The sequence below is a fragment of the Bubalus kerabau genome, chromosome 16, assembly GCF_029407905.1.
Source record: "Bubalus kerabau isolate K-KA32 ecotype Philippines breed swamp buffalo chromosome 16, PCC_UOA_SB_1v2, whole genome shotgun sequence".
Lineage (NCBI taxonomy): Eukaryota > Metazoa > Chordata > Mammalia > Artiodactyla > Bovidae > Bubalus > Bubalus kerabau.
In genome coordinates this window covers 19,297,538-19,323,031 of record NC_073639.1, presented here as the reverse complement: position 1 = coordinate 19,323,031, position 25,494 = coordinate 19,297,538, and the positions used below count along the sequence as shown (strand labels likewise).

The window sequence follows — 25,494 nt, the reverse complement described above, 5'->3', positions numbered from 1 at the left end:
ACACACAAGATCAAATCAAAATGACCAGAGTAGGAAGATATAAAACTCATCTTCTCATGAATATATTAAAAGTACCTCCACATGTAGAACAATTCTTAACTGAAAACTAACTGGAAATCGGCAGAAAGACTCCTGTACAACCAAGGCTGAAAGAAAGATACATGTGGAGTCAGGTAGGAGGGCAAGAGTGGAAAAAAAAAAAAAAAGAATCCCATTTAAAATCACATCAGAAAGAATAAATTACTGGGTATTTTCTAAGAATAAACTTAACCATGGAGGTGAAAGACCTATATTCTGAAACTATAAAATATTGGTGAAGGAAATTGAAATTGAAACAAAGAAATGGAAAGATTTCTAATATTCTTGGATTGGAAGAATTAAGACTGTTAAAATGTTCATAGGTAATATGGGTAACAAAGCAATCTATAGATTTAAAGTAGTCTATATCAAAATACCCAGGATATTTTTCACATAACTAGAATAATCCTAAAATTCATATGAAACCACAAAAGACCCTGAATTGACAAAGAAAAATGTAAAACATATTTTGAAAAATATAAAACAGCTATAGGTATTATATGCTTTGATTTTAGACTATATGACAAAGCCATAATAATCAAAACAGCATTGTACTGAACAAAAACAGAGACATAGATCAATGGATTAGAAAACTCAGAAATAAACAAATATACCCATGGTCATTTAATCTACAACAAAAGAGGCAAGAATATACAATGGAGAAAAGACAATCTCCTCCATAAGTGTGCTGGGAAAACTGAACATCTCCATGTAAAGGAATGAGATTAGTACATTTCCTCACACCATGTACAAAAATGAACACAAAATAGATTAAATACCTAAATGTAAGACTTGAAACCATAAAAGTCCAATAAGTGCATATACATAGAACACTCTTTGACATAAATCACAGCAATATTTCTTTGGATCTGACACCTAGGCAAAATAAATGAAAGCAAAAATTAAAAACTGGAAACTAATTAAAAGCTTTTGCACAGTAAAGAAAAGCATCAACAAAACAAAAAACAACCTAATGAATGGGAAAGAATATTTGCAGATCATATGACTGTCAAAAGGTTACTATCCAAAATATATAAACAGCTCATACAAATGACAACCCACTTAAAAACAGGCATAAGACCTGAGTATATTTTTTTCCAAAGAAGACATATACTAGTAGAAACTTGAAAAGATGCTCACTGCACTTCCCTTGTGGCTCAGCTGGTAAAGAACCCGTCTGCAATGCAGGAGACCTGGGTTCGATCCCTGGCTTGGAAAGATCCCTTGGAGAAGGGAAAGGCTACCCACTCCAGTATTCTGGCCTGAAGAATTCCATGAACTGTATAGTTCATGGTGTTGCAAAGAGTCAGACACTAATTATTAGAGAAATGCAAATCAAAATCACAGTGAGATATCACTTCACACTTACCAGGATGGCTATCATAAAAAATCCTACAAATAACAAATATTGGAGAAGATGTGGAAAAAAGGGAACCCTTGTCAGCTGTTGGTGAGAAGGTAATTTGATGTAGCCACTATGTAAATAGTATGGAGGCTCCTTACAAAACTAAAAACAGAACTACCATATGATTCAGCAATTCCATTTCTGGGTATACATTCGAAAAAAAAAAGAAACCATTAACTCAAAAAGATACATGTACCACAATGTTCATAGCAGCACTATTTACAATAGCCAAGATGCAGAAGCAACTCATTTGTCCATCAACAGACAAATGGATAAAGATGTGTGTGTATGTGTGTGTATGTATACATATACATATATGTGTGTGTATATATGTATGCATAATAGAATATTACTCTGCTATTAAAAAAGAATCAAATTATGTTATTTTCAAGAAAGTTGATGGGCCTACAGAGTATTATGCTCAGTGAAATAAGTTAGACAAATACTTTGTTATAAGTGAAATCTAAATACTTTTTAAAAAGAATGTATATAGCAAAATAGAAACAGACTTACAGATATAGAAAGCTAGTGTATACAAGTGGAGAGAGGGAAGGGCAAGGTAGGAGTATGGGATTAAGGAATACAAACTACTATGTATAAAATAAACAAGCAACAAGGATATAACATACAGTATGGGGAACTATAGTCATTACTTTGTAATAACTTTAAATGGAGTATAATCTGTAAAAATACTAAATCACTATGTTGTACACATGAAACTAATATAATACTGTAAATAAACTCTACTTCATTTATTTTTAAAACTTGAAAAAAATACATATATATACAGATCTGTAGTAATAAACATAATAAAAATGTGTCTTTTTCAGATCATTCTGCATGTAATAATCTATATCCAAGTTGGGAAATGTTTGCTGTAAGGGCCAGTAGGAAATATTTCAGGCTTTGTGAGCCATATGGTCCCTGTTGCAGCTACTCAACTCTGCCCTTGTTCAGCAGCATGCGAGCAGCCTTAGACAACATGTAAATAAATGAGCAAGGATGATCTGGCCCATAGGCTATAGTTTGCCAAATGCTGATCTAGATCATCATTTTAATGACTTCATATTGCTTATGGCTGTACCATAAATTATTTAACCAACCTTCAAGAAACATATCCCAAGGAGATTTTCAAATGTTTGGAAATGCATGTAGAAATATGTTAATACCACTGATGTATAACATCAGAAGGGGAAATTTGAAACAATGTAAATGTTCATCAAAAGGAGATTAATTAGATAATTTGGGGTATACATGATAATTTCTTTCAAAAATCCTAAGTGGTATATTTAGAACATCAAGTATAATTTTATTTCTCTTCTGAATTATCCTTCCCTTAATTTAGATCAGTTTTTTCAATTGCAAAGATCTGAATTACTTTTTAAATAAATAATAATGTGAATGGCCCTGTTATTTTGATTTGACTATTACAGGAAGATAAACATGTATAATATTATAATACAATATGTTTGTGCTCAATCATGTCCAACTCTTTGCGACCCCATTGACTGTAGCCTGTCAGGCTCCTCTGTCCATGGAGTTTTCCAGGCAAGAGTACTGGAGTGGGTTGCCATTTCGTCCTCCAGGAGATCTTCCCAACCCAGGGATCTAACCTGAGTCTTGGGGCTCCTGCCTTGACAGGCAGGTTCTATACAGTACACAGTGTTATATCATCTACAGAACTTACATTTCTCCACTTACCCCACCGATGTTCTTTTTGGTTCAGGATCCAACCCAAAAATCACACTTTGCATTTAGTCATCATGTTTTCTGAGTCTCTTTAAATTTGAAATATGTCCTCAGTCTGTCTTTGTTTTTCACAACTGTAACAATTTTCAAGAGTGTTGTTCAGGTACTGTGATGTCTCAGTACTAAATGAGTCCATCTACTGCTCAAATCTTGGTTTCTAAACACCATGCTCCAGTGAAATAAAACTATTAGTCTTTTAAGTCATTTTGCTAATGGCAAAACTGGTACAGAAAAAGTACAAGAAGGACCTAAAATACCTTGTGGTGCCAGACAAAATCAAAGTGCTTGAAAAAAAGGAGAGACACAGATTGGTATAATCTAAAAAGATACAGGAGCCAACAAAATCATGCTTGTGATAGGCTAAAACCTATGGAATAAAACAAACTCATTTGTCCATACTAGTAAAAAACAATGTGTGAATAGATGAATGGATGAGTAAATGAGAAAACTTTTCCTTACAATAAATTTCCAACTGGGAAACACTATAGACATAATTGTTTTAGGCTAGAATCACCAACAGATGCTAAAATTAGTGGTTGGTGTTATTCAGTTGCTCAGTCCTCTCCAACTCTTTGTGACCCCATTGACCGCAGCACAACAGGCTTCCTTGTCCAAAATTAGTGGTCAGTTCAGTTCAGTCGCTCAGTCATGTCCGACTCTTTGCAACCCTATGAATCGCAGCACGCCAGGCCTCCCTCTCCATCACCAACTCCCGGAGTTCACTCAGACTCACGTCCATCGAGTCAGTGATGCCATCCAGCCATCTCATCCTCTGTCGTCCCCTTCTCCTCCTGCCCCCAATCCCTCCCAGCATCAGAGTCTTTCCCAATGAGTCAACTCTTCGCAGGAGGTGCCCAAAGTACTGGAGTTTCAGCTTTAGCATCATTCCTTCCAAAGAAATCCCAGGGCTGATCTCCTTGAGAATGGACTGGTTGGATCTCCTTGCAGTCCAAGGGACTCTCAAGAGTCTTCTCCAACACCACAGTTCAAAAGCATCAATTCTTCAGCGCTCAACTTCCTTCACAGTCCAACTTTCACAAAGGGTGATAAATAAAAGCTACGTATATACCCTTCAATTCCTTCTCCAGAAGATCCTTGTTAAATACAATAAAATACAGTAACTTTGCAGTGGAGAACCCGGACAGACATCACCCTCACCAAGGGATCAAAGTCACCATTTTCAGTAATGGAACAAATTGACATCATATCCCTTCTGACTTGATGCTTGGAGAAGGTCACAACCTCACTTTTTGGTATCTTTGCCAAAAATGTAAAACCTGAACTTAAATAGGAGGACATGTCAGAGAAAATGCAGCAACTGCCAGAGCCTCATTGACCTCGTAGTAGACATGCTAGGGTACACTCACATGTTAGACGTCCTTTCAGTTTGGCCTTGATTCAGCTCACAGAGATCCACTGAAAGACTTTTAAGAGGAAAATGACAGGGTGACAGCTGTGTCTCAATGAGATTAAGCTGGCAGCAGAGGGTAAGCTACAAAATGACGAGGGTGGACATGAAGGCCGGGGAAGGCACTGATGCCTATAGGAATCTGTAACATTATTCCAGGCACATGGTCAGAGTAATCTCCACTAGGGTAATGGCATTTGAAATGGAGGAGAGGAGAGCAAGCCGAGAAATAATGGGAAGAAAAATTGAAATTAGTTTTCCACTCACTGAATGTGAAGGGGCTGGAGAAGAAGGAAAAAGGAGGCCCGTGTTACTAGACTGAGCACCTGGGTGCTTAGGTAGCAGGTGGATCAAGGAAGGAGGAAGTCATGGAATTAATTCTGTTCTGTACAGATATTTGAGACTTCTTCAGAACATTCTAAATAAAATGTCTAGCAAGGAGCAGGCAAGATCAGTCTGCTGTTGGTGGGAAGAGATATAGCCTGTAGGAATGGTGCATCTTCCATTAGGAAACTGAGTTTGAAGAACACATGTACCTTCTGCAATGTCATGATGCCAGTAAGGGACAGAACTGGTATTTAAACCCAGTTCTCCCCAGTTCAGAAGTTTCCATGACCTAGAGAAAGTGCTGTATAAATTGAGACTCTCCAAAGGATTAAAGAGCTTCTCAGGCAGTGGTAAAGAGCCTGCCTGCCAATGCAGGGCATCATGAGACATGGGTTTGATCCCTGGGTCAGGAAGATTCCCCTAGAGGTGGGCATGGCAACCTAGTTCAGTAGGAATCTGGGAGGTTACAGTCCATAGGGCCTCACAGAGCCAGACATGACTGAAGAGACTCCTCATGCATGCAAAAGATTTTTAAAAATTGCAAACATCAGCATTTATCAATTTCTAAGTCCACAAACAATCAGGCTTTGTACAAAATTATGAGCCACTCTTTTCAAAAAATGTAAAAGAGTAAGGTAAGTTCCCTTTTTGTCTGTGAGTCCCGTTGGGCTTTACATGAAAGTAAAGGCCATATTTCAGAACCTCCTAAGACTTCCAACTGATACTTGACTGGCAGCGCCTAGTCAACCTCAGGTATCACTCACTCAAGTACTCTAATTTTACAGATCAGGTATCTGGTCCTGCACATTCAAATATTTATACATAGTCTAGATGGAAAAGCCTGGGTATAAGTAGTTGAATTCATAGTAGGTCTTCTAACTTGTTGTTGTTGTTTTAATTTTTATTGAAGTCTAGTTGATTCTGGGCTTCCCAGATGGCTCAGTTGGTAAAAAACCCATGTGCCCATGCAGAAGATGCAAGAGATACAAGTTTGATCCCTGGGTTGGGAAGATCCACTGGAAAAGGAAATGGCACCCCAGTCCAGTATTCTTGCCTGGAGAATCCCATGGACGGAGGAGCCTGTCAGGCTACAGTCCATGGGGCTGCAGAGTCAGATATGACTAAGTGCGTGCTCTCTCTCTCACACACACAGACACACAACTTCACAGTTGATTTACAGTGCTGTGTTAGTTTCATGAGCACAGCAAAGTGGATCAGTTATACATATACATATGTCCACTCTTTTCTTAGATTCTTTTTCCCTTATAGGTTAATACAGAATCCCCTGTAATTCCCAGAGCTAGAGTTTTAAATTTCAATGCTCTGTATTAGTTGGCAGAAGTGTTGAATCCTGAATATCTACATAGAACAGGAGTTCATTCTCTGAATATATTTGAATCCACAAAAAGCAACATCGTTGAGGTCAGCTCTGAGGCTGGACAGGAGACCTGTCACTAACCTGTTGGGTGCTAGGCCATCACTGAGCTTTGACAGGAATGAGGACCCGGGCGGAAGTTGCTGATCCCTCACTAGGACTGTAACAGCAGTTCCCTCCCACTGGGGCAGGTGCTGCTCACATCCCACCCCCCGCACATCCCACCCCACTTCTACCATCATCCTTCTGTTAAAGGCAGGTGATGAGACCGGAGAAATCAGAGTGCCCCCCATCCATTCCTCAGAAAGGGCAGTATGAATAAGAAAAATCTCTCATCATAGTTAATTCTTAAAAATAATTTAGATTTATATTTAAAGAATTTATATTGCTGAAATCAGTAAGTTTACTCTCTTTAAATATGTTTTCCTTATTTCTGATACTAACAACCTGTAACTAACAATGAAATAAATATATGCGCATTGAGAAAAGTACACATAAAAAGGCATATCCCTGCACAAACACAACTCTTCTCTTAAACTGCCACAGCCAAAGTAATCACATTCTTAAATGCTTCTCCAACCACAGTTCATTACGTACTCTAGGAAAGGTGTTTCATTATTGTCATTTACTTATTTATGCACCTAAAAAGGAATAAAAACCATTTCTAATTTGGGGACTCTCAAATCACACTCTACCTTCTTGCAATTAAAACACAAATTTACTTAAGACACTGCTTGCCTAAAACAACCCTGTTTTCAAAATAGACTCTCCATGAAATTCGTTAGTAACAGCTGAATGCTCAGGAGCAGAGCAAAGCTTCAATTAAAGGATTACAGTCCCAGATTTAAAATGGGAGAGGCTGGAAGCTCAGGACTGAACATTTCTGCTCTGCATTCATTGTTTCTGACTTTAGTTTGGTTTTGATTATTCTTTTCCCTTTTCCTTTCTTGCTTTCTTTTTGCCTTTGAGTAGAACTATAAATTATAGGGAGAAAAAGCAGTCTGATCTTACCAAGGAAGTTGTTTTTCTCAAGTTGTTTCTTTTATTTTCAAGTTGGATCCCAGCCCCGCCTTTGTGCAATCTAAACCTCCATTTCTGGTGAGTCACCAAGGTCCAAAGTCTGCCCCACAGCATTACCTGAATGCTTGAATTACCCAGGAACCAGCTTGCTCACCGGAACTCTGTTTTTCCTTATATAAAAATGAGCTTTAGAAATGTTTAAGCAATAAAACAATTAAAAATATTTAAGCAAAACAAACAAACAAGTGAAGAAATAAAGGGCCTGGACATTGGATTTCACTGCTACCAATCAACATGTCCTTTCTCTCTCTCAATAATACCACACACATTTCTAAGCAACCCAAAGAAGTTACTGAAAATTGGGCACTTAATGGATTTTTCCGAAAACACACAAAATTGACAACTCGTAAAAAACCATTGGTCGTTTTCCCATCACTGATATATTAAGAGCAGAAGGAATGCATCAACAATCTTGTTAGATAATCATACTTAGCCACTGAAGATGATATTATTTGATCAGACATACTTCAGTGTGTAATTCAGTGCTACTCAGGATTGAGGCAGAATTGCTTCTCAGCTGGACAAAAAAAATACCAAATAAATATTTTTGAACTTCTCAGTAGGTGATAATCCAGTAACTCTGAGAAACAATTCATAGGCATATGGAACAAATTACTATGGTAATTGCAAAAGGATTATGAATACTTATAGGTCAGTAGTCTTGACCTTTTCAAAGCTAACCCGTCCTCTGAAACTAGAACTTAAAAATAAATGAGATGGTTGCAATGTTTTTCTTTTTTCTTTTTTTTTTTTTTTAGGTGAATGAGAGCAAGGTAATGAATTATTTAAAAATACCATCTACATTTTTGATGGGCTCCCAGGTGGCGCTAGTGGTAAAGAACCTGCCTGACAATTCAGGAGACATAAGAAACGCAGGCTGAATCCCTTGATGGAGAAGATCCGCCAGTCCAGGTTCGATGCATGATACAGGGTGCTTGGGTCTGATGCACTGCGATGACCCAGAGGGATGGGATGGGGAGGGAGGTGGGAGGGGGCTTCAGGATGGGGAACACATGTACACTCATGGTGGATTCAAGTCAATCCAATGGCAAAACCAATACAATATTGTAAAGTAAAATAAATTAATTTATTAATTAAAAAAAGAAGAGACGATCCTTTGGAGGATGGCATGGCAACCCACTCCAGTATTCTTGCCTGGAGAATCCCATAGACAGAGGAGCCCGGTGGGCTACAGTCCACAGGGTCGCAAAGAGCTGAACATGACTGGAGTGACTTGGTACGCACACACCTACATTTTTATTTTGTATATGGGTGTGACCACGTGTATACCTGTGGCTGATTCATATTGATGTATGGCAAAAACTATCACAATATTGCAAAGTAATTATCCTGCAATTAAAATAAATAAACTAATAAAAAAACAAAGAATATTTTTGTTTTACTGGGAACACACCCACATTCTGTCCTGCTGTCTTACAAATTCTAGATGGCCCCTGGATGGCAAGAAAAAAGGGAAAACTATACAATCTTCCTTTATTTATCTTAATTCTGACCTTACATTTGGAAAAAGTGAAGGATAATTCTGGCCAGTGTTTGTTCAGTTCTGGAACAGACAATATCAATTTCATAGCGATGCCATAACCATTTACTGCCATGACAGCAGGGTCACAGCCTGACGAAAACATAATTGGAAAAAAGTCTTCTTATGTGGCATTGTAAACCATCTGCCATATTCAGGTTTTACAATATGTAGCAAACTCAAAAAAGAAAAGAAAAAAGAAACAGAAATTTCTGGAACGACATCAGCATCTAAGAACTACAAAAGATCACACTACTAGGGAAGGAAACACAAAAATAAACAGCAAATTAACATGTAAAAATACCTCCCACTGCAAATAATAATGGATTTGTATTGTTCCTATGTGTGCTTCAATATATTCCCAACCTCTCAAGGAGTGATTTACTTATTTTTGTTTGTTTACAACCACATAGTGCTGTGTGCCCAATCTAAGTACTTTATAACTATGAAATAACCCTATTTGCATAACAACATTATGCAGTAAGCACTGTTATCATGCCCATTTTACAGATGGAAAACGTGAGCAAAACAGTCAGGATTGAAACAGACAGTTTATAAGAATATCTTTACTCTAACCACTATATGTGATTGCTTCCTTTCTTTCCTATATAGTCATAAAAATTTCTCTACAATGTAGGTTATTCTTAAAAACTGAGGATTATATTCTGAGATGAATTTCAGAGCTAGCTGCTGCTGCTGCTGCTGCTGCTAAGTCACTTCAGTCATGTCCAACTCTGTGCAACCCCATAGACGGCAGCCCATCAGGCTCTCCCGTCCCTGGGATTCTCCAGGCAAGAACACTGGAGTGGATTGCCATTTCCTTCTCCAATGCAAGAAAGTGAAAAGTGAAAGGGAAGTTGCTCAGTCGTGTCCGATCCTCAGCAACCCCGTGGACTGCAGCCTTCCAGGCTCCTCTGTCCATGGGATTTTCCAGGTAAGAGTACTGGAGTGGGGTGCCATTGCCTTCACCGACTGAGCCATCTGGGAAGCCCTATTTACTTTATGCTGCTACTGCTGCTAAGTCGCTTCAGTCGTGTCCGACTCTGTGCGACCCCATAGATGGCAGCCGACCAGGCTCCCCGATCCCTGGGATTCTCCAGGCAAGAACACTGGAGTGGGTTGCCATTTCCTTCTCCAATGCATGAAAGTGAAAAGGGAAAGTGAAGTCGCTCAGTCGTGTCCGCACTAACATCCGAATTTACATTCTGGTACTCTGTAACTTATGGAATATGTGTTTCTTTCCTGAAAAACTTTCATATAAAACACAGGTCAACATAAAGGATGAAAGATGCTTTCATGCCACCAGTGATGAAGAAGACAGTGATTAGACCCACTGTGAGTGCTCTATTGATATATACAAGTATATGTATATTGTGTATAAAATGAATGCCACGTCTCATTCAAAAATATTCTCTATATAGGAAATATATAGGTAAGAAAATAAAATCAACATTATTTTCCCTCCCTCCTCCTCCAAAATATGATTTATTGTTTGTAGTGAATAGCTATGTGTAAGAATCAATAAGACCCTTCTATCCAAAAGAGCAAGTAGCAAAAAGTAATGAGTAAATAAAACTAAGAAAAAATTAATTATTGTCCCCCTACAAGAACTAAAATATATACTAAAGGAGTCACATCATTTTTCAGTGACTGTTAAAGAACAGAAAGAAACTATATTTGCTTCTTTAGGTATTTCACTTCGTACCAAATAATGAACCAATTTTTAATGATATTAATGATATGTTCTCTTGCTAAACAACCACATCCCAGGAGCCTCAGACTTTTCTCTATTTCTCTCTCTTTTTTTTAAATCCCTGAGCACTCATTTGAAAGTTAACTTAGAGCCCTCATTACATTAGTTCCTTTATCCACTGAAAATTTTCAATGCATTGTGAAAATTAAAATCATCAGCCTCCTGAGAGGTGCTGGGCACTGGTACACAGAGGCCTAGAGAGCAGTGTATCTGTGCAGACAAGCTCTGGGGTATCTCCCCTCCTGAAGGCTCCTCCAGGAGTAGGTGAGGAGTTACAGAGATGTTGGTGAAGCAAGGAGACTCAATCTCTTAGCACTACTGAGGAGTTGGTGAGAAGCCAAAAGACGTCAAAATATAACGTGGCTTCTCACAAACACAACACTACATTCTAGAAAAAGCACAAGGCGGTGAGAAATTTGCCTGTGATGATTGTTTAAGGAGAAGGACTCTCCCTGCTCCTCCACTTGTAGGATTAGTACAGGTAGAGATAAACAAGCAAGGATTTAGTGATTTGAGAGTTTTTTTGTATGGAATTTTTTATCTGGGTGAGAATGTTCCAGCTTCCCCTCTTATTAGCTCTCTGACCTTAGACTAGATTGTTATGCTTCCTGCTTCCAGTACCTTTCTTTGCTCTACTGTAAAATGGAAAGGACAATATTCATGTACCTTCCACACTTGAGTCTCAAGGTTGGCACCTCATAAATTGTCAGTGAATGGCTGACAAGCATTAAACAGGCACTCAATAAATATAAGGAGAAGGCAATGGCACCCCACTCCACTACTCTTGCCTGGAAAATCTCATGGATGGAGGAGCCTGGTGGGCTGCAGTCCATGGGGTCACTAAGAGTCAGACACGACTGAGCGACTTCCCTTTCACTTTTCACTTTATTGCATTGGAGAAGGAAATGGCAACCCACTCCAGTGTTCTTGCCTGGAGAATCCCAGGGACGGGGGAGCCTGGTGGGCTGCCGTCTATGGGGTCACACAGAGTCAGACATGACTGAAGTGACTTAGCAGCAATAAATATAAATGTATATAGAGCTTAGTCACTCTGTCATGTCCGAGTCTTCACAAGCCCATGGACTGTAGCCCGCCAGGCTCCTCTTTTCATGGGATTCTCCAGGCAAGAATACTGAATGGGTTGCCATTTTCTCGTCCAGGGGATCTTCCCAACCCAGAGATTGAAACTGCATCTCCTATATCTCTCAGCATTGCAGGCAGATTCTTGACGGATGAGCCACTAGGGAAGTCCTATATATGTATATATACATATTTATATATCATATAATTATATACTATTTATTTTATAATTATATATTACATATAGTATACAATAAACATTGCATATTATATATTATGATAAAATATATTAATATTACATTGATTTATATCTATATACTATATATTATATATATATTTGCTTATGTATATTTAAAGAATTACAGTGGCAGAGAGGGCAGATTGGCTGGTTTGGGTGGGCTACACAAGATGTGACTGTCCCCCACCCACAACTGTCTCTAGTTGTTGCGATCCTTACCCCAAAACTCCCCGTTCCTGCAGGAGGAAAGGAAATGGCAGTACCGAAAGTCCTCTGCATATAAACAAGTTCCATTCCAAGAGTGCGTTGTAAGTCCAATTTGTCCGTAAGTCCAACAAAGCTAGGCTAAGTACCCAGCTAACACAATCGGCTATATAGTACTGTGGTTTGATCCCTCAGTCAAGAAGATCCCCTAGTGGAGTAAATGGCAACCCACTCCAGTATTCTTGCCTGGGAAATCCCATGGACAGAGGAGGCTGATGGGCTACAGTCCATGGAGTTGCAAAGAGAGTCAGACACGACTAAGCATGCATGCAGTCTATATAGTACTGTTCTGTAATAGGTTTAAAATACTTTGCACGTAAGTAATAACATAGAAATAAATAAACAAAAATAAAACATTTTAAATCTTACAGTACAGGACCTTGAAAAGTACAGTAGTCCAGTACAACAGCTGGCATACAGCGGCTGGCATCAAGCGAACAGGCAAGAAGACTGACTGACTAGAGGAAGGAGAGGGCGTGGGAGATGGTAGAGCTGAAGGATCATCAACAATAGGAGACAGAGTTATTGTTGTACAGTCAGTAAGTCAAGTCCAACACTTTGCAACTCCAAGGACTGCACCACGCCAGGCTTTCCAGTCCTTCCCTATCCCCTGGAGTTTCCCCAAACTCATGTCCATTGAGTTGGTGATGCCATCCGGCCATCTCATCCTCTGTTGAAGGACAAGCGGCAATTTCACTCATGCCTGACATTGATGGAAAGCACGTTTAAAAGTTCACAACTTGAAGGTTCATATGCAGGGGATGTACTGTGCCCAATCCCAGTACCAAGATCTTTATCATATAGAAAAGGGTTGGTAAAGCCAAACCAAACCAAACCAAACCATTCTTCTGTCATCTGCTTCATCTATCCTTTTAACTGCTCTGCGCCCTCCTGCTTCCCGCAGTGGAGAACTACATATTTATGTGCCAGTGACTAGACGTGGGGAGAGGACCCCATAGGATGGCCAGCCAAGCACATATTTGGAAACCTGAAGAATAATTAACTGACATATCAGAGTAATGTGTTATATGCCAACCCACGGAGAACCCCCAAGGGGTGAGGGTTCAGAAGGGGCTTCTTCCATCTATCTGGTCTGTCTTTCTGAGTAGTTCAGCATGGCCTGGGTCCTCAGGACACATACATGTTCTTCAATAGAAAGCATTCCTCTTGTATTTTCTAACTTGCATCTTGTGCTACCCAGTCCCTTTGTTCTTTAAACAAACCTTTCCCTTTCTTCCATGCCCAAGGCCCCACATCCATTTATGGCTTGCTTCTGGCACAGGTGCGTGGTGATTCTTTGCTCCTAAAATAACACTGCAGGAAGCAGAGAATTTTGTTCCTGAGGCAGGCTATCATGGTTCTGGCCTGAGGACAGAAATTTTAGAAATCAACCATACACCTGACTACCTGATTAGAGAGGGGCTATCTCCCCCAGCCTGTTTCTAAACCACACTGGGTAGAAAAAAGTATTCAGTCACCATCTTACTCTCAAGGTCTATTTTTTTTAAACATCCATCTATTAAATCTGGCTTGAGCCATATTAGTTTGGTGAAAAAGATGTGTGTGGAGGGAGCAGGATTTAGCATACCATTATAGACTCCTTGTACTAAACCATAGGCTGACCGAGTTTAGCTTGAGAAGGCCACCAATGATTTCTTAGAGGTCCTCTTACTGGATCACTGCCATTGCCACCTATAGTCTTGATTTTAATCTCCTCCTCATTGAACCCATCTTGAATTCCACTGACAATTACGTTCTCCATTGTCTCATGTCTCTCTACTTCTAACTTCTTTGCTATACATATGTTTATTTATTTGCACAGAATTCTACAATTTACAAAAATACTTACACACACATACATACACACACACACACATATATATATTTGGTGGTGCAGTGGCAAAGAATCCACCTGCCAATGAAGAAGATGGAAGAGATACTGGTGCAATGCCTGGGTCGGGAAGAGTCCCTGGTGAAGCAAATGGCAACCCCCGCCCGTATTCTTGCCTGGAGAATCCCATGGACAGGGGAGCCTGGCGGGCTATAGTCCATGGCATCTCAAAGAGTCGGACATGATTGAAGTGACCGAGCACACACACAAAGCACACACAATTCCTCCTTTCTCCAGTGTGTATATTCTTTTAGTCAATTGCTTTAAACATGCTGATAGCAAAAATGGTATTATCCCCATCTTACAGGTGTAAAGTTCAGAGGAATTAGGAAACATAATTGAGGTCACACAGCTAAAAACTGCCAAACTCAAAATTCTAACCAGGACTGTCATCAGTGCCAAATGCCTTAATATGATACTTATGATACTACAAAATCTGAGTTCCTCTATATCCAACAGTATACCCAGCTGTTTACAGCTAGCCTTCCTACTCTAGCAAAGCCAGTCTTTCAATTCTCTTCCATCTTTATCGGGAGGAATGCTTCCTTCCCTTGTACTCTCTATGTCTCAACTGGAATATTCTTAAGCCTTCTTATTCAGTATCTCATGATCTAGAATCTTTGATAGCCTTTTATCTGCGTATGCATATGTGCATGCTAAATTGCTTCCAGTCCTGCCCAACTCTTTGCAACCCTATGGACTGTAGCCTGCCAGGCTCCTCTGTACATGGGAATCTCCAGGCAATAATACTGGAGTGGGTTGCTAGCCCTCCTCCAGGGGATCTTCCCAACCCAGGGATTGAACCCACGTCTCTTATGCCTCCTGCATTGGCAGGTGGGTTCTTTATGACTAGCGCCACCTGGGAAGCCCTTATCTGCATATGGTCCAGTTCAAATCCACTGTTCCTCCAAGCTTTCCCATATCACCACAGCTGAGCACCATCTCTCTTCCTTCACAATCCTATGTGGTTATTTCCTACCTGTCATGTGGACATCATGAGTGGGCCCTCCTGTCATTAAATGCTGTTTCTACAGTAATTCTCAGCCTTCCCTTGGCTGGAGAAAGTGACACAGAGATTAGGGAATGAGAGGCTCCCCTGAGACACCATGTACTCATGTCACCTTCTGTTGAGCTGTCACTGGAGACAGAAAATGCACCAATTTATCAACAGAGTACTTTTCAAAACTGTCAGGACTCAACTCAAATATCCTCTTCTCCATATTGCCTTCTCTGTCTCTTTAGTTAGAACTTAGCAAGCTTTCTCCTATCCTCATATTAACTAGTGCTGGCTTCTTATACAGCATGTACTACAACAAGCTATTAGATATTCTGTTTATTTATAAAGAAGTCTCCTGCCTTCACTTCCATAGCTCCCTGGACACATGGAAGTGACCATCACTGTGACCCACTGTGGCCTGGCTCCAGACAGATAGACTTCATTTAATGTTATGGGGCCAGGTGAATGAATGAACGAACAAATGAAAATGTAGATTTCATGGAAGCCAGAATGGTCTCCCTAAATGACATTTAGCTAGCACTGAAAGCCTCAGGCTATCCAACGAAAGCCTTGTTAATCCTTAATTTGGCTGAAATAACTCTCAACTCTGATCAGGGTCAAAAGAAGAGAAATTTACTGTGGAATATGGTTTCCCTTAGGAAGTTTTAGCCACGTTATTTTTGGCTCTTAGTTCAGCCTCAAATCCCAGTCCGCTCATAGTGCAGCAGAATCACAATGAGAAGCCAAACAAAAGGAAAAAAAATAGAAAAGGAAGAGAAAACAAGCAGAGTTTCCACTGGACAGAAGCAGTAGGCAGAGTCACTCAAGGAGAAAATCAAAACAAGAGCTAAAGCCACTTTAAGGAAAAAAACAACCACATATTTCTTTCTTTTAATTAATTAATTTATTTTAACTGGAGGCCAATTACTTTACAATATTGTAGTGGTTTTGGCCATACATTGACATGAATCAGCCGTGAGTGTACATGTGTTCCCCGTCCTGAACCCCCCTCCCACCTGCCTCCCCATCCCATCCCTCTGGGCTGTCCCAGTGCACCAGCTTTGAGTGCCCTGTTTCATGCATTGAACTTGGACTGGTGATCTATTTCACACACGGTAATATACATGTTTCAGTGATATTCTCTCAAATCATCCCACCCTCACCTTCTTCCAGAGTCCAAAAGTCTGTTTTTTATATCTGTGTCTCTTTTGCTATCTTGCATATAGGGTCATTGTTACCATCTTCCTAAAAAAACAAAACAAAACAAACAAACAAAAAAAACTATTTTGAAGACCTACTGAAATTTAACAGATGTGACTATGGTGGGTTGTGAGACAACCAAGATTAATTAACTGAATCAAGGTTTCCTACCAGCCATCTGCTTCCCCCACTGTACTTCCCTGCCTTTCTAATATACTACTATTGATGCTATATTATAAATTTAAAAGTCCTACAGTTAAAAAAATAACATAAATATTATTAATAATAGTAATAAAATAATAATGTATATACCCCGAGTCCTATTTCCTCATCAATAAGGTGAAGTGATCAGAAGAGCTACGAGAGGAATTCACAGAGGCTTTATCAGTATTAAATAAGAGTATAAAGTGTCTAGGACACAGAAGGCATATTGAAAACATTCAATAAATATTACTATTATCGGTAACTATCATCTGCCTCAAACGCATGCCTGAGTAAAGATCGTCCTGGAAAAGCTGGCATGAAAACAGAACTACAAGCATGAGATATTTGATGGCGATGGTTTAGCCGCTAAGTCATGTCCAGCTCTTGCGAACCTACGGACTGTACCCCGCCAAGTCCCTCTATCCATGGCGTTTCTCAGGCAAGAATACTGGAGTGGGTTGCCATTTCCTTCTCCAAGGGATCTTCCCGACTCAGGGATCAAACCCGGCTGTCCTACATTGCAGGTGGATTCTTTACCGACTGAGTCACCAGGGGAAAAAAAAATACTACTACGTTCTACCATTATACCCTTGACCTCTGTGGTTACTATGTATATCACCCACCTGGTTGCTCAAATAATTCAAGGTGCAATATGAAAATTACATACTGTGTGTGCTCAGTTACATTTAAGAGATTGAATCCTAGCCTGTGCCCTTTCAGAGGTATTACAAATCCACTGTGTTACAGGGCAGGAGCTCTTAGCTTTTAAATTAGCCTGGATATCATTAGTGGTTTCCAAATATTGCACATGTAACACAGCTACAGTTCCACTCAGTATCCAGCTGGGAATAATTCGTTTGTTTAACAAATATTTATTGAGCTTCTAATACACACCAGGAATATACTTGTGCTGGGAATGTAGCAGTGGACAAAGAAGATAAAAACCCCTGACCTATGAGATCTATATTCTAGTGGAGCATGATCCAGAATAGTAAAGAGCAGAAATAAAAATGTTTAATCTTTGGAAATGCCATCTCATCAGCCCAAAGATAAGCTGTCTTTACATTTGAAATAAAGGGATTTTTTCATAAAAAGTTGTCTTTTACCATGACATTATACAATGGTAAGATTGGGGATATGACTTTCTATGTTACCACCTATTGTTTTTCCCGATACACCTTTAACTTCCTTATTTGCACAAAGGAGACCAAATGAGAATAATCTATCAAGAGATTTTTTAAAAATCTATTGGAAATAAGGACAGTAATTATAGATAACTTAAAGCAGAAATAGTAAAGCTTTAAAAGGAATGCATAAATCCTGCCTCCAGGGGAAAGAAAGGGACCAAAGTCACTTTTTAGGCCCAATCTCCCTGTCTCCACCATTCCCACCTTCTTCCCTCACTCTGGTGTCTGAAACTTTTAAAATTGGAAGTAGCGCCTATCCATGCTGCTACCTATTAGCCCCAACCCCACACATACCTGCTGGAATAGAAATATCAAATCCAAATCCAGAATTTTTAAATACCAGAGAACAAATTATTCTCTTGGAACAATTCCAAGAGAACAGAAAGAACCATCTGATCTTTGGCAGAATGTTCTCTCCTTTCTATTGTAAGGCTCATACTCTTTGTAAACATTTTATGTAAAGAGATAGAAATGGGTGATATGCAGTGAGAGAAATGGTGAAAAAGGTCAACGCTTATTCAGTTCAAGGCACTACTCTACACTACACACAGAAGCAAACTTGGTCCTAGAAATGGGGACAGACATAATGCCCATTTTACAGATAAAGAAAGTCAGAACTGAAGACTACACTAACGTGCTCAAGTTTTCATGACCGGTAGCTGACAGAGCCGGAGAAGGCAATGGCACCCCACTCCAGTACTCTTGCCTGGAGAATCCCATGGATGGAAGAGCCTACAGTCCATGGGGTCGCTAAGAGTTAGACACGACTGAGCGACTTCATTTTCACTTTTCACTTTCATGCATTGGAGAAGGAAATGGCAACCCACTCCAGTACTCTTGCCTGGAGAATCCCAGGGACAGAGGAGCCTGTTGGGCTGCTGTCTATGGGGTCGCACAGAGTTGGACTCGACTGACGCGACTTAGCAGCAGCAGCAGCAGCAGCAGGAGCAGCTGACAGAGCAGTGGTTCACTCTGTGACAGCTTGCTGCTGACTCCCATATGCTTAACCAACTGTCTTTCTCAACACCATCAGCTCCATCTTAACTCATGATTCCATTTCTGTTTCTTGTAGTAGACAGAAAAACTCTTGTAAGACAAGAGTTATGTCATGTGATTTTATATTGACCACAGATATTGAAACAAGCTTAAAAATTATAAATCACTTAAAACCCCCCAATTCTCATAGTTCTGGGGACCAGAAGTCCAATAGCAAGGCACTGGCAGGTTTGGCTTCTCCTGCAATGGTCTTTCTCCTTGGCTTGCCGATGGCCACCTTCTCCCCGTCTCCTCACATGGAGAGGAGACATCTTTCCTCTGTACACATACATTCCTGGTGTTTCTTTGTGTGTTTAAATCTCCTCTTCTCACAACAGTCAGATCAGATTAGGGCCTACCTTTAACTTATTCACCTCTTCAAAGGCCCCATCTCCGAATATAGTCACATTCTGAGGTACTGGCTTTTGACATAGGAATTTTAGGGAGCATAATTCACTCAATAGCCAATTCTAGCTTTTATAAATTTTGCAACATCAATCAACTTACAATCGGGTCTCCTTTGTCTGCAGTCTTCAAAGTGGTTTACCCATCTTGACTGTGACCCATTCCATTTCCTTGCAAAACTTAACTCTCAGAGAAATTATGTCCCTCTTCCTGGTGAGCTGTTGTCTATGGGGTTGCACAGAGTCAGACACGACTGAGCGACTTAGCAGTAGCAGTAACAGTAGTAACTTTAAGTTTCCAGGGAACTCCTGACTGTGGACTCACAACTGAACTGTAAACATGCCTTAGTTTTGTAATCTATCCCTACCAATATATACATACATACAAGCAATAGCTACAGTTTTGCTAAACTCGGTGTGTTAAACGTTGTATTGAACATCTGCCTTAGTTCATCTAACACAATTTATTGATTCCCTGAAACAAAGCTACATGGTCTCTCCATTCATGGAGCCAACATCTAAAAAGGGAACACTGGACTAGGGGGGAGGCCGATAATAAACAGGCAAGTAGATAAGCGCACATCACATTCATAATGTGAATTATGGAAATCTACAAATGTCAGGAAGAGGCCGTGAATGGGAATGCCAGTGAAATGGGAACACCAGTGGGTTGGGAGAGAAAGACACTTACTTGATGCTGGGTGGTGAAGGATGGTGTCCCAGAGTTGGAGACATCTCACTCGAGGTCATAAGGATGAGAAAGACCCAATCAACCATATAAAGAGCGAGGAAAAAGAGTGATTTCAAACCAAGCACTGCAAGTACAAAGACCCTCAAGGCAAGACAGACACTGGTGTGTTTGGGGACCTGAGGATAGAATGCAGAAAGCAGCGGGTCAAAAATGAAGAATCTAGCTCTTGCTTATGCTGTCTAGCAGTTGACCTGTACAAGCATTAACCAGTATAGCCCTGTGATCAAGAAAGTAGGCCCAGGCGTGAAGGGCCTGGGTAGGGATGACATGCTTGAGTTCTAATCCCATCTCGGCTACTTATTAGCTGTGCTGACCTAGATTCAACTTTCCAATTTCAAAAACATCAAGGAGTTGTTGGATTTGCAGGTCACTGCAAACGTGACATGAATTAAACAATGTAAAGCACTTAGTGTTTGTCACATCATCTGCATTCTGCAAATATTAGCTATCTTAACATGAAATAAGCCCAATATACAGCTTCCTCTCTTTGTGCAACTTCTTGTATAAAACTTAAAACTGTATATAATTTTAATAGTTAGAAACTTTTTTTAAATTAATGATCTCTAATTAAGAGATATAGTTAATCTGGGAAGAGTAAGACTTTAAGACTTCACATGACAGCTGAAGTTAAAATTCAGGTGTTAGTTTCTGCCAAGAAAAAATATCCCAGTGCAGGTTACAAAGAATATATTTTATGATCTGTTTTTATATTCAAACATTAGAAGAAGATAAAAACGTGCTAAATATACAATTTTCTCTCTTTGGTTTTTTGTTTTGTTTTGTTTTGTTTTCCCTCTCCTGCCCCTCAAATGCCTGAAACATTTTGGCAGACTCAGAGAAGGCAGATCTGTTCCTTTTTATGGGATAAAGTTAAATCAGAGAGAGAGAGAGAGATTAAACAAATAAGGTCACAATCATTCAATCCACCTCTCACACAATTTCAACTTCTGGGGCAGATTAGAAGTTTCACAATTCAGCAAGCCCAAATTCACTCATTGTTACATGGGATTTTATGTTATTATATAACATCCGGTCCAGGTTCAGGACATGTCTTAATTGCACATTACTTACAGGATTCATCTTTAGATCAAAGAGTAATTCTGGACTATCTCTCCTCTCACTTCATCACTGTGAGGTTTCAGGAAGAAATATGTCTGAAATAAGTGTAGAATAGGGGCTAGACAGGGCAGAGAGTAGCATATCTTGTTATTATTTGGGGTGTAAAGAATGGGACTGAAGAAAAGAGAGCTGAGAAAAATCCATCAGTTTCAGAAAAATATACTTTTGTTGGCTCTTTGAAGAAAGGATATGAAATCTGGAAGGACAAAAATAAGGACACATTCTATATTCCTTAAAGAGTTTTAGGAACTTTTTCTCCAAGGTTTGTACTACACAAAGAAAAGCACTCAGTTATTTCCCCAGAGCCATTATCTCTCAGATCTAGCTCCCAAGTCCTATTGGAAGTCAACGAAGGGCAAACAGAGTACCCAAGTTACTGTCAGATTCACAGGCATTGATTGATACGCTATCCTGCAAATAATCTTAAGGTCAGCAGGCAATAATTAATTCTCCAGCAACTGTGGGCTACAAAGAAATAGAGAGGAGTTCTGTTCCTCCCTTAATAATTACTTCCAATAATTTATCTTCCTTCAGATTACCTGGAAAATGGACCATTACAATTATTCTAAATTGGGCATCAGTAAAGCCATGTTGTTCTTTGAGTGAGATGATCCCAGAATATTGCAAGGATATGACTTTTGTAACCAGCTGATGTTGAATCTACACGAATTGAGGATGGGGCAGTAGATGCAACTTAAAAATTACTAGAGGCACAGGGGAGGGATAAATTAGGAGTTTGGGATTAATATATACATACTACTGTAAATAAAACAGATAAAGAAAAAGGACCTGTAAGGCACATGGAAGTATATTTAATATCCTGATATACTACAATGGAAAAGAACATAAAAACGAATGCATACATATGTATAACTGAATCACTTTGCTGTACAAGAGAAACTAACACAATATTGTAAATCAGTAACTGTACTTCAATTTTTAAAATTAATCAATTTAAGAAATTATAAGAGGTAATGGCTGGCATGAGTGAGGCTCACCATATTCAGTAACTGTGTTAAAATAAAAGAATATTAATCAAATGAAGGAGCAGCCTTCTTTAAAAAACCATTAAGAGAGTCACCACTGCTGTGCATTGTGGGAGCCAGCAATCTGGCAAGCATGTGCTGTACACACTGCTCCTCTTCCCAAACACCTGTGCCTGCTGCTGCCAATCCGCTTTTACTGTAGAAGCCCTGGTGTTCTTAAACACCCTCTCTACTCACGGCCCTAATTTGCTAAAGAACACAATCATCAAATGGTTAAGAAAATACATCTACTCATGGATGGCTACCGGTTGGGAAAAAGATGTTACGAAATTATAAATTCATTTTTAAAGACTGAAGATGGGCCGAGAATCTGTACCCTATATTTAACAAAGCTGTCAAGTGACACCACAAAAATATGCACAAGAAAAAAGCACATGCCCTTATGTTTGCTTTACCTAAATCAGTTCAAGTGGGTGGAAAGAAACTCAGAGAACCAGAGGTCTGTGAAACTTTAAGTAGATTGCTCAAACAATATTTTGCCATGTGTGTAGGAGAAGCTGGGCAGAGAGGATGCAAATTAAAATTTATGTCACCTGGAACTAGAGAGGTTCCAAAGAGAACATCAATGACTCATACAGGGGATAGCGCTAGTTATTAATAGTAGCAGAATCAGTCTATAAAGAAGATGCTCTAACCAAAGAGAAAAGTTCTTTTGAAAAAAACCTTTTCAACAGAATAGTGAGTATAAAGTACATCTCTTCATCAAATGGGCATGGGCCAAGGCCCTTATGGGAAGCATGGTGCACGTCCCCTATCTGGCACGTTTCACACTTGTTCATCTGTGACAGCTCAGGAAAAATCAGAAAAAAGCCATCAACTATCCCCATAGTTCCCTATAAAACCAAAATGAATAATATAGTCCACATGATCATGTCATAACACATGATGAGCTTGGCAGTTTACATTTTGCTATCGGTGTTTAATGTACAATTTCTCCTAACCAGAGATTAATTACCATTTATATTGGGCTATACATCTATAATACAGAGAATATGACCTTCATCTGAACTACCTAAACCTCATTTTCTTTATCTGAAAAATAGATAGAACAATAATAGTGTGCCTCTTACCTCCAAGGATTGAATTAAATATATGTGTATCTCCAGCTAGCCTTGCTACTTTTTTTGTTCTGAATGAGGTCATATTTATTTTTAGACCAAAACTACCCTGATTCCAAGACCCTACCTGCCTACGCAAGAAGTCAGCCCCTCTCAAAGATGCCATCAATGCCTTTTGAGACTCTAGAAAAGGGACTTTACCAACTGCAGTCATTCCCTTCTCCTCTTCAGCTTCCACTCTCCACTCCCGCTGTATGAATCCTACTAGGAAAAGGCAGCCTTACCGCCACCTCTCAGACGAGGCCGTTATGAGGACACTTTGGTTGTGAGCCACGGCAGCTGCCAACTGATGCTTCTGAAGCTGCTAGTCTTCAGCTTGCTAAACTCCCTAATTCCCTGTGGAGCTTGGTAACACACTCTTCTTCCCAGCTCTGTGGTCTCTTTACACACAGGCCATAGGCAGCCCCACCAGCTGGAAGGCCACCTCTCCCTAGAATCTCAGAGTCTCCTAAGCCTTCCCTCTCCTTCCAGATGAGATCACAGTGCACAGAACTCCACAGAGAAGCGATTCTTTGTCATCCCATCCAACCATCTGTCTTCTTCCATCCCTCACCTCAAACAAAACCTCTATAAAGTCCTTACAGTTTCCATATAAGTGAAAGTCACTAAGTTGTATCTGACTTTTTGGGACCCCCATGGAGTGTAGCCTGCCAGGCTTCTCTGTCCTTGGAATTCTCCAGGCAAGAATACTGGAGTGGGTAGCCATTCCCTTCTCCAGGGGATCTTCTCGACCCAGCGATCGAACCTGCCTCTCCTGCATTGCTGGTAGATTCTATACTATCTGAGTCACCTTCCAGTTTCCAGACAAAGCCCCAAGCAAATATATGAATGCAACACACACTAGTGATAATTGCAAAATGGGCGGGATATACAAACAGCATGAAAGACTCAGTACAATTAACTGAAATACCTGCATGTGTGTGGATGTATGTATTTATCCAATATTATTCCAATAATATTCCAAATATTCATGGAACCAGTTCATTGAAATGGCTGGGGATTTATATCAAAAAACAATAGTATTTGTTTCATAAAATAGCTTTAAAATTCACTCTTTTGGATTATCCTTTCTTCCCTGAATAACACCTCAGAAATGCCCCATAGCCTTTTCTGATTGTGTTCAGGTATTGACAATTGCATCATTAGGTATTAAAAAATTCTGTTTCAATCAAAATGAAAATGTTAATCTCTGGGTCAGTTTACAGCGTCTCTCCATCCCCCGCCTGTTGCCTCTGCCTTAGAAACCTGCTATGCGCTCTGTCCTTCTCCCTCCTTGTCTGATATTTTCTGTACTCTCCTCCCCCGGTGACTCAGTGGTAAAACAAAACAAAACAAAAAAAACCATCAGCCTGCAATTCAGGAGTTGCAGGAGACGCTGGTTCAGTCCCTGGGTCAAGAAGATCCCCTGGAGGAGGGCAGGGCCACCCAGTCCAGTATTCTTGTCTGGAGAATCCCATGAGAAGAACCCAGTGGGCTACAGTCCATGGGGTCAGAAAGAGTCGGACATGATGGAAGCAACTTAGCACATACTCTCCTATTCTGACAGGTAGAGAGAATGAACAAAAAGAAAATAAATCTTGTTTTGTTTCTAAAAAGCTTTTAAAAGATAAATTATTTCTTTTTTAACACTTTCACATATATATAGACAAATTACTAAGATAATTAAGAGAGTTCTCTTGGATCCCCATTCCAGTTTCCACTACAATCAGACAGCACATGTGTTATTATTAATGAACCAATATTGATTGATTTATATTGGGCTGGCCAAAAAGTTTGTTTGGGTTTGTTTTTTTTGGGCTTATTGAAAAAACTGGAATGAACTTTTTAGCCAATCCAATATTATCAAAAGTGCATATTTTATTCAGACTTCCTTTGATTTTCCCTAATGTCTTCCTTAATTCTTAACCAGAATCTCATCCAAGACACTTTTATTCCATTTAGGCATCCTGTCCCATTAGAATCCTCTTGCCTAAGACACTGTCTCAGACTTTCCCAGTTTTCGGTGATCTCTTTCAGGGAAGACTGGCCTTGCAGAGTGTTTCTCAACTAGAATTTATCCCAACTGTTTTCCACACGATTAGACTGGGGTTGAGAGGAAGTCCACAAGGTGAAAAGCCATTTTCACCACACGAGGTGATATGTTATCAAGGATAACATCAAGGATAACATCAAGCACATGAAGGATATATGTTATCAGCATGACATGACTGTTGATGTTGACCTTGATCCCTGGATAGGGCACCTT

At 39.7% G+C, this 25,494-nt stretch overlaps 1 protein-coding gene across 7 annotated transcripts in view; it reads right to left on the bottom strand.

Moving 5' to 3' along the window:
- INPP4B (inositol polyphosphate-4-phosphatase type II B) overlaps positions 1-25,494 on the bottom strand; it is an 855,034-nt gene that overhangs the window by 574,063 nt on the left and 255,477 nt on the right. Inside the window, exon 1 of one of the 7 annotated variants that reach the window (XM_055550388.1) lies at positions 19,907-19,924. The exons of the other annotated variants lie outside the window; for them this stretch is intronic. The gene's annotated coding sequence lies outside the window, so the exon portion shown is untranslated. Of the gene's footprint in view, positions 1-19,906; positions 19,925-25,494 lie in introns of those variants that run through there. 7 annotated transcript variants of the gene reach the window in all.